The following is a 15150-nucleotide window of genomic DNA, read 5'->3' on the forward strand; positions in this document are numbered from 1 at the left end:
TTAAAAGCCGGTCCAGTTTTATTTTCTCAGGGGAGCATGTTGCTTTAGCTGAAGCAGAAAGCAAACTATCCCAAGTGTAGAAAAAACTCACCCTGATGTCCTATTTGACAAACTGACCTGCAGGTCATAACCTGAGTTTATTGATCTGTGGGGCCTTGTCTGGGTGCCGGGCATGTTTTCTGGACTTTGGTTTCAGCTGCATTCCTGACTCCTGAAAGAGTAGGGGGTGTGGACTTCCACTAGGAGTAACCACTGGGAAGGAAGTAATGTTCATTAAGCGTGCTTCATGCAAGCAGTGCAGGACTAAGCATGCTCAGTGAAAAAGCTCGTCTCCTTTGCCTGTCAAGCCCTGTGTTTGAACTCGTTCCAGAATACTGGATTTACTTTTCACAAGGAAAGAATACCTGACTGGACTGCAGTTTTTCTTTCTTTCTTTTCTGTAGTACCCAGAAGATTGGAAACAGTGTTCTTTTTATGATCAATGCAGTCTCAGTCAATACAATATGCTTGCATGCAAATATGAGCATTTCAGTGGAGAAAGAAGAGAAACTTTGCTACCTGTGAAATGAAGACTTCTTAGGTCAGTAAAGAGGGTGAATAGAAACTAACTTTTCTAAGCCCATCTGGCAGCACATTAACTATTTTTCCAACCTTATCCCGCCTCCTCCAAATCTTTAACAGAATTAGATCAAACTTTCAAAAAGTTTATTAGCTAAGTTAGACAGTAGCTTTGCAGCTGCTTCATATTTCTGATATGATAAAGCAGTTTAACATGGAAATGCTGGTTTTTTGGCTAAACTCCGTTTCTGAAAACTTGAGCTACTCTTATCTTAAAGGGTTTTAGTTTTTTTAAAGTGTTTACTAAGAGCTTAGTCCTTTGCTTCCACCCCTCTTCACTTCTCAGAGCTGAAAATGGGATCTATTTTTTAATAATAAACTCTGGTTTTGAGCAAATCTTGTGGCTAGTTCATGTGATCATTTCTAATCTGAATGTAGATGTTCTGCATATTAATGAATGACTAGTTTTTGGTGGGAGGTGGAGGAGAATATATTGCTTTTCCTTTTGCAGTGAGAAAGGAAAGAGATTTTGCGTATTTAAAATCGAGTTGAAATAGCATGCTTGAATTTATGAGTTGTTTTGGGACATTTCAGTTTTACATTTAAAAACTTCTTTAAAGGCATATTCTCCAGAGATTTGTAAACACTGAACTTTTGGAGGGGGAAAAGAATAATCCTTCTTTTAATGCATTTTTCTGGCTAATGGAGAGTTTTTGGAATGAAGAGCGAGTAGTTAAAGAAGAAAATGATCACTGAATAAGAGGTAAAGTATACTCAAATAATAGAGTTTAAAAAGTGCCTTTAGTGAATGACACTCTAGGACAGAGCAGAAAATGCTTTTGTTTAGCTGCTATTTTTGATAAACTTTTGCTTCAGATGAGCTCTGAAGCAGCAGTTGTTCTTATCAAAGCTTAATATTCAGGTTAGGAAGTAGGGAAAGTGTGTTGAGCAACTGAATACCCAAATGATAGTCAGGAGTTCTTTTAACTTTTTTTGAAATAATCCAGCAAGTAAATGAGGATCACGTACACTCACCGCAGTAGAATGACTTTGTTGTAAATTTATTTTTCTATTATTCAGCAGTGTAAAATAGCGCTACGTCTGAAACTGTTTCTCCATGAAAAAACAGAGCTCCGTAGAAGGGATGTAGTTAGCTTAGCAGTGGTGCATGCTGCTGTTGGAATACAAATGAACAGCATATTAGTAATGTATAATTGGTTGTCTTTACTACCCAGTGACAATAAATGAAAGCCCTTCAGCTTCACATCAAGTAACACTCAGCCTCTCTATTTCAAGAACAGGAGCAGGTTGGGAAGTGGGATCGATTGGCTTTTCTAACCTGTTTAGGTACTTTCAGCTGATTCCCACTGGGGTCACCTGTACTGTGGAGAGGGGCAAGGAGCATCTGGGGCCAAGTAGAAGGAGTCTGAAAAGGAGCAGGCATGATGTTCTGTGATGGTTTTGCTTTTCCCTGTACTTCACTTGGGCTCTTAGGAAGCTTTTGGGTGGAAGAAGCCCCCAAAACCTGAAAAAGATCATGGAGGCAGCGGGTTGATGGAGTTGGCAACTCCTGGGTTCTGCTGCTGGAAGACGCTGGCCCACCGCATGCTCAGAGGCCGTTCAGTTCCTTTTCTTTATGCCTCAGTTTCTTTTCCTGTAAGCAGGGATGGAGACATTTAGTTACTTCTGTAACTAGAGAGTGGTGCAAAAAGTGTTTCATGTTTGCAGAAGAGAGGCGAGCTAACATTGCATAAAATTCATATCCAGGCTTGGATTTCTAGCACCTCTGACTTCAGCTCCACAGATTCAGTTCGGTTCATTTTAGTGAAAGGAATAATTTGTCATCTTTTGACATCCAGATGCAGGTGTAAATATCTCCTCTTCCTCCTCCTCCATTTTCTGCATAACCGAAAGTCCAGTTCATTTTGCACTGTGGAAGAAGGAAGGAAACATCTTTGGAACTTGGTTTCCCATTTCCAGGATGAAGATTAATAACTTTTAGGCTCACCGGGAAGTAGATGACAAACAGCTCTTAGAAGTGTTGTGCCAAGTTCTTCTACCAAGGGCAGGATTAAGGCTTTGCAGGTGAATACAACAAGGCTCCCAAACAATTTAAAGAAGACTGTTCCTCAATCAGAGACCAACCCTCAGCTTGCTACTCCATTTAACTTCACCTCACCTTTATTTTCATGCCAAAACTCTCCTCTCCCCTAGATTTTCACACTACAAACCTGCTGGAATTTTTATTCAGTGCCTGGACGTAGCATCTTTGTTTAAAAATTGTGGCCATGATTTCTTTAGACCCTGGGCATCTTCAAGCTATCATGAATGTCTGGCCAAGCAATTCAATAGCCAGCAGTTTGTTGAATATATGCAACATATATCTATATCCCTTTCCTGATGTCCTCTCAAATACATTGAGTTTTGGCTTGCTGAGTGATTTAGATAGTTGCAATGCTATAATGCAGCTCTCCAATCTTTTCTTCTCTGTTAAAGTTTGGGGCATGTCTTTTGACATATGCCAGGTAAAACAAGAGGTGGTGGTGGCTGTTTGGAGGAAGCCAGAAAAGAAGAATGGGGAATATTGTACTACCCCAAAGTAGCCAGTTATGTTTGCTTTGCATCTGTGTCCCATCCTGGGGTGCGGAGGCTAGAAACATGAAGATCTACATGTTCAGGGTGGGTGTTCCTGTTTTTACCTTTCTGGTCTGAAAAGCTTCACTAGGGGCTGCTATTAAGAGGACGGCTGCTCAGAACTTGCTGCATTTCAGGGTAACCAGGTCCGTTGCAAGTGTTCTGGTTTGGTCTGTCAAAAGTGAGGCCACCACAATCAAAAGTCACTTTTGAAAATGGTTGCATCTCTGGCTGGTCTTCTTGTACTATTGCCAGAGAAAGCCATGAATTCAGACAACTGGAGACTTTCACAACAAGCATCCTAGTTCTGCTGCTGTTCTCACCTTCTCAAAGTAGTAGTACCATGAACTAGAAAGCACAGAGTTATGCTTATTGCTTATTCCATGGAGAGTGAGGTGCCCAACATGGAATTATCTCTCTTCTGACAAGGCTTAGAGCATGCCTTTACGTTTCATATCTCCGGGGTAGAAATGCAGAGCAATACCCATCTTGCGATACTCAAGGCAGCATTGCAATGCGTAATGCTCTTTGCAGCATCTCAGGCACTTTTGCTTCTGTCCTTATTGGAAGGACTCTTCTTCAGGTTCCTGGGCTGTAGAGCAGTTGGTAACAGTTTGTTCTTATTTGTATTTCCAGATTTTGATTGAAACCCAGTATCCCTTACCTTGCTTAGGGATATCTGAGCATGCCCTTTTCACCTTGTTTCTTCCCCTCATGAGTATATAACGGCAATAGTAACATAGAAGCCATAAGACATATCATTAGGGAAGCCAGAAGTGGTATCAGGAGCATCTGTATAGCACTATATTGGTCATGATCAGCTGCCTATTTATTATGAGTCATGTGGAAGATTCATCCTGTGCTAAAAAGTTGACAAGGCAACATTTTCTTGCGAGTATTACTAGGCTTTTTGTTACTGGCTTCCATCTTTGTAATATGTTTCTTTAACCCAGTTGGTAGCTCAACTTAATCCAAAGGTGAAAGACTTGGTTTCATAGTTTCATAGCTGGTAGGGTCGGAAGGGACCTGAGCAGATCATCAAGTCCGACCCCCTGGCTTGGCAGGGTGTTCCTTACTCCTCAGTTAGTAGGGGGAAAAAAATTTCCCTGAGCCAGAAGTATTAGCAGCTAGTGACTAGTAGTCATGGGTCTGACCCTGCAACAACCCATGAGACCAAAGTGAAGCAATCTGTTTTTCAGCTTTTCAGCAGCAGGAACAAGGAGGACTCTTAAGCCAGCTCTCATAGAAGGAGAGACAGATGCAAAACCTATATCAGAGTAGCAGAGAGAGCAGGAATGATCTCCTAGGGAAATCTTTGCCTAAGATCAAGATTTTTTCCCCCTAGTTGTTATGGTTACACTCGCCATTTCTCTATATCACTGTGGTGTGGTAGTTGAGATAAGATGGGGCAGTAACCATAAGCAAAATGCAATCTTTCCGCCATTTTATTTGCGTTAATTAAGAAGACAAATTCTGTTTGTTTTTACAGGTTGCAGTGGAACTTTAAGGCACTAATAAAATATAATATTGTTCAGACGTCAGACATGTAAGTACAAATATAGTTCAGCATTGCATAGTATGTCAATAAGGAAAGAACTTGGATTCTAATGATCACAGAACAGGGCGCACGTTAATAGTACGCTGTTTATAAAACAAGGAGACTGGGGAAAAACCTAGAGATTTCATAAACCCTCACTGTTTGGCCTTTGATTCAGCAAAATCAGGGTTGGCTGGAGCCAGAGCCTACTTAATTTGAGCCACAAAAGCTCTTAAGGTAGTTGGTGGTGGGGGAGAGAAGGAAGGGGAGAGAAATCGTTCTGTTTCTAGCTTGTGACTGTTGGAAATGGCATTGCGTAGCATTTTCTAAACTGCTTGAGTGACTTAAGAGTCTAAGCCTTATTTTCAAAAGTGACACGAGTTTTAGGTATCTAGAGGTGCAGATAGGAGCCTATGTAGGTTAGGTACCTAACTACCATTGAGTTCTGCTAAGAGGTAGTGTCTGATTCATCACAGGCATTTTTGCAAATGTTGTTAATCTTCCATCTGCACCTTGAAGTGCCTAACTATTTTTTGTTAATCTGCACCTAAATCTCCTTGACCTTCAGTGGATCTTGCTGTGGTCACTTTTAAAATGGGACCGAGGAGCCTTAAGTGGTTTTGGGAAAGCATGTACTCATCTGCTTCAAATTAACAAATAAAAGTAGCAAATGGCTCTTGGCCTCCAACACATTTGGCAGAAGAGTAGCCACGCAGTAGCTTCAACCAGGAGAGTATTTCAGTAACCACCACCCAGAACCTCAAAATTCAGATCTGAGTCTCTATTTTGGCCACCCAAAAAATCAAGTTTGTTTGGATTCGGGGTTAGCATTTGGTCTGTTATTGCAGCAAACAGCTGTGACATTTGCTCCCATTTCACGTCTGGGATGCTGAACTCACCAAAGCTCAGGGATGTTTGGATTTGAGGCTGCAGTTGTGTCATTGGAGCGGGAAGGAATGGCTGCAAAATCTTGGACTAGAATACGGTGCTGGTTCTGGCAGATCCACATTTTTTCATGTGCGAGAAACTGTGATCTGGGCCCATCCGTGGCAGAAATGAAAACGAGGGGAGAAATAGTTTGCATTGCCATGGAAATGCTCTGCAAAAACAGGTGTCTTTTTCTGAACTGCTTCTGTGCTGCCATCAGGGTTCAGGTGGCTGAATAAGCGCATATTGTGTTTGCCAAGCAGCGAGGGCCCAGGCCTGTTCCCAAGTGCTTTTGTTTGGGTGTATGTAAAGCTGTCAATGCATCGGTCCTTCAGCTTCAGCTGTTTGAAACTCCCATCTTCTCTATTGATTTTGCACAGAACGTTTACTGCCCTTGAAGGTGCGACCTGTACCTCTGGCTAATTTATTTCTGTCATGGCTGCAGCATTCTGCAGGGTGGCATTGATAGGAAAAAGGACAATGGGTTCAAAATGGAATATAAATCCAAGCTCTGAAAGCCTCGCAGACATTCCCGTACCTCCGAGGCCTCACCCACCCCCACCCTCGAAATCCCCAGTGCAGACTCTGGAAGGTCCTGGGTAAAAAAAGAAATCAAATTTGCAGAACTAATCAGTTAGGTCATTTGGGGATGAGCTTTTTTTTAGGTGGCGCAGCGCTGGACTAAAATGTGTTAATTTCAAAAGTATTGAAAAAGTATCCTGGTTTCTGGGCCTGAACGGACAGCCCTGATCTGAATCCCTCTGAATATTTCTGAATCCCAGCATCAGTGCTTGGAGCCATCTGCATTTTAGTCCAGGGAGTAGGGCTAGCTTGGATCTTGTCTGGTGCTGAATATTCACTTGCCCGTCAGTACTGGGAGAAGGGCCGAGGTAAAACCTTTTGGTCGGGGCGATTCGGGTGTGTCGGGCAAGGGGTTTAAGTGATGTTGCTCTTCCTACTTTTATTTAAAGTTCTGTTAAATGATATTTCAATGAGACGTGAGGAAGCGTCAGTGCTGTAACCTTCTGTCCCCCTTGCTCAGGCTGGGCTGCACTTTATTCTTTGGGTTGTTCGGGTGAGATCAGTCGCCCTTGCCATCAAATATGTCAAAGATACTTAAATCCATTGGGCACGTCTTGGCCACCTCTCTGCCGTATTCGGGAACGCTGCTGTGTGACACACCTCACCCTCACACTCCTCCTTCTCATGCAGCAGCGAAGGGAGGCAACGTATCCAGCTGAGAGCTCCTCTCCCAAGCTGTCTCAGGTGTGCTTCATCCGCACGCACTCAGTGTTGCTGTATGGTGGCTCCACTGCCTCTCTTCTGGGTTTTGGCGGGAGTGGACAGGTCAAGCTTGACGGTTGCAAGGCAGACATGTCTCTAGTGAGTTCTCTCTCCTTTAGGAAAGTGGAGTGAGCTTTGTAGCTCTGTGCGAAGTCACACGACATTAATGGCAAAACATTAGTGAAGGGGAGACTGGGTAAAAGTTTATGTTTAGGTTCTGAATTAATTAGGCCAAATAATTGAAATCCAAGCACGAGACCATATGAAGCAAAGATACTGTCCTTCTGAGTCACATAATCATAGAGATGGAAGGGACCTCAAAGGTTACCCAGTTTAGAGGTAGACACCCTGGGGCGTAGGTGCCAGAAGTAGCATGGATAGCCTGTGTGTGTGGCATATGGTAGATCAGGGAGGGGACAGGGAGCAGAGTGGCAGGTAGGGCAGGAAGCAGAAAGGAAAGCGGTGCATCAGGTAGGGAGCATACGAAAGGAATCAGACAGCAAAGCAGCAGATCAGGCAAGGAGCACAGGACTGAGAGCGGAATTAGAGCAGAAGATTGGGCAGGGGCGGCAGATAGGAGTGGCACACGGGGAGGGTGCAGGGCTAATATATGACATGCCAATCAAGAAAATTTGCTCCAAGAATGATCTAGTTCAACCTCCTGCATGAGTGCAGGCTGCCCTGTTTTTAAACCCTCACAGACAATATGCAACCTCTTCTTGTTAACCTCCAAAGATGGAGATCGCATAAGTTCCCTGGGCAGCTTGTTCCAATAGCCTACCCGTCTCACAGCTAGGGAGTTTTCCAAAGAATTTTTTTTGCTGAACTTTCCACTGGCAGAAACTGAACCTGAGACCACACGCTTGAGACCTTCTCGGCTTGATGCTGCTTACTACTGTCAGCTGCTGTAGTGGCCCAGCCATAGGGTTTACTTTCAGCAGGGTACAAATCGTTTCCAGTTTCAGGAGTATGAGTGTTAGAGCTGGGTATAGTTCAGACCAGAAGACTGCAAAGCTCAGAGCTAGACCTGTAGGAAAGAATCAAATCAGGTAGTCACTATGGTACAGACATTACACTTTTACTGGTGTAAGTGAGCAGAAACTGGTCTGTACCCATAATGAACAGAAGTTTGGTGCATACAGGCTGGTTTTAAAATGGCAGAGTCCAGTCTAAGATTTGCACCCCCACTGGCAACAAAGGGTGAATGTGTGTCCTGTTAGCTACCAGTCGAAACTACACCGCTTACAGAAAACCACGTAACTTAGACTGATTTTGCCTTGAGCTTTCTGAATGTCTGTACCTAGCCTATGTGGCTTCAGGTCCCAATGAGCCAATGTTGCAGAGTGGGAAATATTTTGCTGCATGTCTTACATGATGAATCACCTTTCTGCACTTCTAAAGAGCCTATTACTGTAAAGCTGTGGGGCAAGTTAGGAGACGTGAATTTTTGGGGAGATTTTTGAATGGGAAGAAGGTTTCACATTTTCATACAAAATTGAGAAGGCTTTTCCTAACATGGAAGAGAATGCATCTTACCTCTTCTTTCAGCTTTGTGGCAAACATAGATGAATACAAAATCTCTCAAAGCATATAATTATGGTTTGTATCACAAAGAAGCTGAATCTGTGCATTCAGGCACAGAAATTCCTGATCTCAGCATTTCAGTATTTGTATTTCTGTTTGTTCCCTTCACCCCCCACTTCCCTTTTGGTTTGTTCTTTTCAGCATTAAAATAAGAGGAGAACTTGTCTTCTCGTGGTATTGCCACCCTCCAGAAACATACACACAGAGAGAGAACCTGAATGGAAAAGGTCTTGTAGTCTTTAATGGCTTCTTGGATCACTATCGAAGCCCAGGAAAAGAGTATAAATACAAACACACTGATGAAATAATACTAGAAAAATACTACATTTAGTACAGGATCTTGGGGTCTCATTGTCCTTGTCCTTGTGACAGTTCTAGCGAGGTCTGATTTTACAGACTAGACCATGCAGGGGGGTCCAGTAAAAGATAACACCCACAAAGATCCTTGCTCCTTGCATTTATTAACTAGGGTAACTCTGGTATAATTCACAATAGACTCAACCCTGGGCGTTTCACTTAAAAACACTGCAAAGATCAACTCAAGGTTTTATTTCCTGGTGTATTTCCTATCATCTTTTCAGTTCGTTTTGTATGTTTGTAAAAAAAAAAATGACAGCCCCCACAACAAACCTTTAAATTTGTAATGTGGGGGCAACAATTTTCAAGCATTCCCCATTATAATCTGAAGTTTCATTAACAAAAATTTGTGATTACCTTTAGTTTGTATTATTTTTGAGTACTCGGGAGTGTGCTAATTAATCCACAGAAACACAGGCAGCCCTGAAGACTGCATAGCCTAAATTAGGATATAACGCAAGAAAGAAACAGGCAAATGGAGAGAAAAGCCAATATTAGAATAATGACGTCACATGACCGTTCCATGCAGACCATCCCCATGCAGAATCCAATGCCCATCAAAATCAAGGCAAAGAGTTGCAGAGAGCAGTGAACTAATTACATTTGGTTTTTGTAAGTGCATCTACAATCCAGTCAGGACTCGCAGCCCCAGGGTGCTAGACGTTCTGCACATACAACAAAATACAGGGCTTATACCACCTCCATTTTTTGTTGTTTGAATCTAAGCCCTGTACGGTGGGTACATTCAGTGCAACTGAACTGGGTGCCTTGCAAATGGGTAAGATCTATACTGATATATAAAAATAAATTTAAAAAATCTGATGCTGTGTTTGTGTAAAATGCATGCTCTTTTCAGTATTTACTCAGACACATTGTGTACGGTAGGTTTCTATGGGCAATTCTGACATACCTTTCTCTGCAAAATGCTAGTCAAGGCTAAATATTCTGAAGTGCATCAGCTTTTCCCTGACAATCCCTGTCATTGAGCCCCTTCTGAAGATGAGCTTCATGCTGCTTTGTTAAGGCCTTTCTTTGTGGTATCACCAGGTATGATTCTTGGTTTTAGCCACCATTAGTGTCAGCAACAGAGTGTGCACAGTGCAAACTTCTCCCGCATTATTTCGGTACCAAAAGGCCCTAATAGAGGTTGACGCCTCCTTATGGAAGCTGCTGTATGCATATACCAAGAGAGTCCCTAGCCTGAAGGCAAAACTGTCTGAGGATGGGAGAAAGAAAATCATAAATATCCCCATTTTACTGACAGGGAACCGAGGCACCGAAAGTTGGGGTGGTTCTACAGGAAAGTGGTGCCTGAGCCAGCTTGTTGACAAAAAGAGCCTTTTTCTCAAGACCCACTGCCATCTTTTAAGCAGTGTTGTCGCTCCTTATACTGAACTCTTGCACATTTCCTTCTTTCTGAGTCAGTGGTGATAGATGTTGTTATGATGCACTTGACTGTGGGCATTCTCCTCCTTGGGATTTGACCAAAAACGAAGGCCGCGTATGCTTGTGAGAAACCTCACAACAATGTTCATCATTGCATGGGCGTTAACTTCTGGGTCAGAATCAAATTCTAGTTTGGTTAATTACCATCTGCTTTTCGAAAGTCCACGTGTGTTTTCAACTAACCAGAACATTCGTAACGTCATAAAATCATAGGACAGTAGAGCTGGAAGGGACCTTCTGTTCTCTGGGGACCCAGATTTAACTCCTCATGCAGCTTCATTTCAGTAAAGGGGGAAGTGATCCGTAAATATAATTCTTGCAGGAAATAGTGCTAGAGGGTCCTAGTGATACCATAGCTGAAGCATGCAAAGCGGGAAGGGAGCATTTGGAATTAAAGGCATTACGTTAATGCAAATGATGATCATTTAATATTCTGTGCACCTAAACCTACTTCAGCTGATTTTTCTAGAGCACAGATAGAGAAACAGAGACATCACACCATTAAATATTCCTAAGTATCTAAGGTTGTCAGAGAGCTGCTTTGCAAACTGTTTTTTTACATGAGAATGCATCTCATATGCTTCACAGATGTACAAATCCCTGTTTTGTAAGGCGGGTTATGAAATGCATGGATTTATGACTTGGAGCACAGGGAGAATTAGACTGTCCGCAAAATGGCATGGAAATCACTATTTGTGTAACAGAAAATTAAACATCGGCATCTAAAAAACATAATGTATTTTGCAGTCAACAGTTGTAATGTGGTTTATAGCTTCTTTAGATACAAGGACTGTAAGTGTGTAGCGAACACAGTCCCTTTGATATAGCATAGGAAATATTTGCAGTCATTGCATCTGATCCAGCAGATAGCTATGAAGCTGCACATGTGCATGTGGCACCCCTTGTGTCCCGCTCCCGGCAGCCCCAAGCAGCACCCCTTGCAGGCTAGAATGGTGCCCACCTGCAAGGGGGAGCCCAGGCACCCAGGGGCCCCTCACTGGCAGGGGCAGTAGGGCCCATGCATTAATCTGCCTATGAGTTTAAGACCCATGCTTTAGAACGGCATTAATATATTGCCGGCTGGAAGATCAACCACTGGGCTAGCACTAGAGGCTCCATGAAGTCCACACGAGGTTTTGCTCATGTTTTTAACATGAAAAGCTCTCGGTAATGCGACAGACACCTGTTAACGAACCTTCAGTTAGATACGGTGGAAGCAGGGACTAGGAAACACCACAACTGCTGGCAGGTTTTCTTTCCAGCTGTGTGGTTGGCTTGCTTTGTAAGCTTGAGGGACAAGTCATTTAGCAGCGTTGTGTGTCTTAGTTTCCTCATCTGTCAGCTGGGGATAATACTTCACAAGGGAAGTGGAAGTATCATTAGACTGATGTGTATAATGTGCTTTCACATGCTAGGTAGAAGAGTGGGAGCATTAATGTGTAGAAGAGAAAAAGAAAAAAAGTAGGTTAGCCTGTCTGGGCTTGTCACACTTCCACTGTGTCAGCAAACTCAGGGAGACAAGAAAGCAGGGAGAAGTACCGGTAGATCAAAAGAATACATTAAAATAAAAAGTAAACAGCGAGAGTTAAACTTCAACTTATACAGCAGCAAATAGAGGTACCCGAGGAGATGCTGTAACAAATAGCCTCGTTTTTGGTGCTCAGCTCAATTAGCCCTGCGTTTCCAGTGGGTGCCAGAGCGTTCAGCTAGTGCACTCGAGACATCCCTCAGGGAATTCCTGCAGCTCACATTTTGTCCTCTGATTCCCATCAGGTCCCACAAGCTAATCAGGGTCTCCTTTGCCCACACAGGAGACCTTTAAGTAGGGAAGGAATTTGCGTTGGAATTAGAAAGTAGCTCTGTCTGCCAAGTCTGCTCTGTGGTGGCACCCCGGACCGGCGGGGGGGATGTATCTACTGCAAAAGCCAAATTATATCTCAGGTTATTACATCCTGTACACTTGGACAGCGCCTTCCATTTCAGCTGGAGGAAGGATTGCTCTTTATTTCCTGCACTACACTGTTGTGTAGTGTAGATGTGTTGTGTTTAACAGCTGCTGTGCATTGCAATGGTGGTTGTGTTTCAGCGATGTGTCTGCACTACAAACCTCTCTCCATTCGTTACCTACCTCACAGATGTTGTAAGATTTAACTAATATCTGTAGGCAAATGGAGAGTCTTGCATTAGTGATGCTGTTGCAGCACAGAGGAGCAATGTTTGGAAGGAGTTTGCAGAGGAGACCACTAGAAGGAAGCATTTTGAGAATTCATGTTTTCTAGGGACTCCTTGTAATAGAAGGGAAAATTCTCCATATGCAGAATAACTAGAGACCATTCGCTCTAGGAATTTAGAGCAGTGCAGTCTTCAGAGCCAGTGTTTCCTCCCCTTTTCTAAGTCTGTGTATGAAGGGGCACCATTGTGTCTAGATTTGCAGCTTTGAAAGGAACAGATGTATCTTCACAATCTATCGATCACTCAACTGGATCAGCTCCCAGGTTGCCATTTACAACAGAGCACACACAGATCCTTTTTCAGAGGTGGGAAGGGAACTACTTGTTGGTGTCTTTGGAGTTGGCGGGTGTTTGGCGTGTTTGAAAATCAGGCTATTATGTGCACATAAAAACTCTCTTTGCTCCCGTTTGCATCCAGCCAACCACTAGGAGATGCCATCCATCCTCTGTTGCCCTCTTCTTTATCTCCTTATATGCTTTAAAGGAGCCTTTCCATAAAGCGTGAGGGTGAGTGCAGGCAGTTTTTGAACTACTGCATTCTTTCATATTTGATACCATCTGTTTAGACTGATCACGGTTCTGAATCCATAATGGAGCCCATTTATTGCATCAGAGAGTCATTGAAGAGAAGGCTAAGAGGGTACAGCTTTACAGTGGTCAATGGGGCTTCATCCTTTTACGTCCAGTCTTGGTTTGGCTCATCATCTTGTTGTGAGAAGGACCAGCTGAGTCTTCAGGAATTCCTGGTCACTCGCATAGGATCAAGCAATGGCAATCCCACTCGCTGTAACTGCAGCCAACTGCCCTTGAGAAATAGAAATGCCTTTATGAATGTGTCTTACAGTTGAGAGCTCCACTCATCGGTAAAAATGCAGAGCAGACATCTTCACCACAAAGACCCCTACTCCATACAGCTAAATAATCAACGTAAATAGGGACTGATAGTAGCAAATTCCTCCATAGCACCTTGCACTTTATTCTGAGTGTCAGCTTTCTGCACCTTCGGTTAGTTGTAGGCTTTTGGAGTAAAAATGCTCCATTTTCATCTTAAATCTCATCAAACGGACTCATTTGTGGCAAATCTAGTCTACTTGGAATCCTTGCCTCTGTGGTATCATCTTATCTTACACATGGGCTGACTTCTGCTGCATTTCATCAGGAATGCAATCTTCCTCTCTGAAAACTGCAAGTGACCACAAACTTCCTTCCCCGCGCTAGAGAACAATATGTGTTCAAACCAGCTGACAAGTAGATGTGTCAAGTAGGTGGCAAAGGCGAAGAAAAGGCATATGATAGAGGCCTTATCAGTTTGTGTGTCTGTACCTTAGGCCATCGGAGCGGAGGAGGATGAAAGCAAGCAGTACATCTCTCAGAGCATGTAGGAAGACAACAGACATATGAACACCCAACTCGGAGGGTAGGAATTCCAGCCTTGGACACGCAAAAGCTGTGATTCAGGAACACAGCCAAAGGGCAGCTCTGAGCTACGCTCCAAAATCCTGCGCTTAGGAATAGGGCCAGAGCCACGGTTTGTCTCAGACTCTGGTCCTTCAGCTTTTGTGCTAGTATCAAAGAGGGTGGAGCACAGATTGGCAGCTCTCTCCCTATCTGGGTTTTGATGCAAAAGGGGTTGTTTGAATGCAGAACAGCAAGAATGAGGCTGTTTCAATAGGCTTGTAAAACAGCGGTCTTGAGAATTCAGATGAGGTCTGTTTAAAAAAAAGGAAAAGTTATAAAAATAGTACTCTGTCCATCCTCTTTCAAACCCCACCATCTGCGCAGGGAAGGTTTTTTTTCACTCAAGATAACTTTGATCAGAGTGTATGGAACTGCCCGCCATGGCGTCCTTTGTGTCTGGGGTTTATGCACAGCATTTCTCTAGAAAAGAGCCACGGGGTGTGATCAAGTTTATATTGCCTCAAACACCAGTGAAATGGGAAGATTAGCTGGTGCAAATATATTCTGGCAGAGGTAAGTTATCGTCTTCGGGGGCCCAAAGGACAGACTTTCCACTTTTGTGAGCAAGCAAGGAGAAGAACTTAACCAACCTTGCACAGAAAGTTCTTAACACTTGTTGGAGGGTGTGTGCACACGTGCACGCGCGCGTGTGTGTGTTACAGTTATCCTCATAGGGATGCTCACAGGTGCCTTCGTTTAAAACTGGTTAAACCACGTAGTGGCTTTAATAAAAAATGGAAATGAAATGTCAGTGATATCCATGGTTGTATGCAAGGGCTAGTTTAAAGTCTCTGCCCTAAGCAGCTTGCAGTCAGTGCAGTGCAGAAATTGGGTAGCGTGCACATGACACTGAGGCAACCTTTATGGTAAGACAAGAGGGAAGACCAATTTGAAAAATTCAAACCCGCTTTGCTAATTGCAAATGTTAATTGAGTGTGAGCTCAGCTTCTAAATTCTTTTCAAATCCTGATCCAGGTTTTGGTCTTATGGCCCCTGCCCTGAGTTTGTTCTGTATTACTTTATGTCTTGTTAGTTGTTTGGGTACACTCTTTTATTTCCTATAAAGGCAGGTACATCTCACTGGAAACGGGATGTTACCTAGGTCCCGATTCCTTGGAACCCGTTAACAGGCTG

At 43.3% G+C, this 15150-nt stretch overlaps 1 long non-coding RNA gene across 1 annotated transcript in view; it reads left to right on the forward strand.

Moving 5' to 3' along the window:
• The first annotated feature begins 306 nt into the window (after positions 1–306).
• Positions 307–15150, forward strand: part of LOC149853460 (uncharacterized) — a 187457-nt gene continuing 172613 nt past the window's right edge. Inside the window, exons 1-2 of the long non-coding RNA XR_016439209.1 lie at positions 307–580; positions 4682–4738. This is a non-coding gene — a long non-coding RNA (uncharacterized LOC149853460). The remainder of the gene's footprint in view (positions 581–4681; positions 4739–15150) is intronic.

The sequence above is a fragment of the Crocodylus siamensis genome, chromosome 14 (genome assembly GCF_052110815.1).
Source record: "Crocodylus siamensis isolate JL-2025a chromosome 14, ASM5211081v1, whole genome shotgun sequence".
NCBI lineage: Eukaryota > Metazoa > Chordata > Crocodylia > Crocodylidae > Crocodylus > Crocodylus siamensis.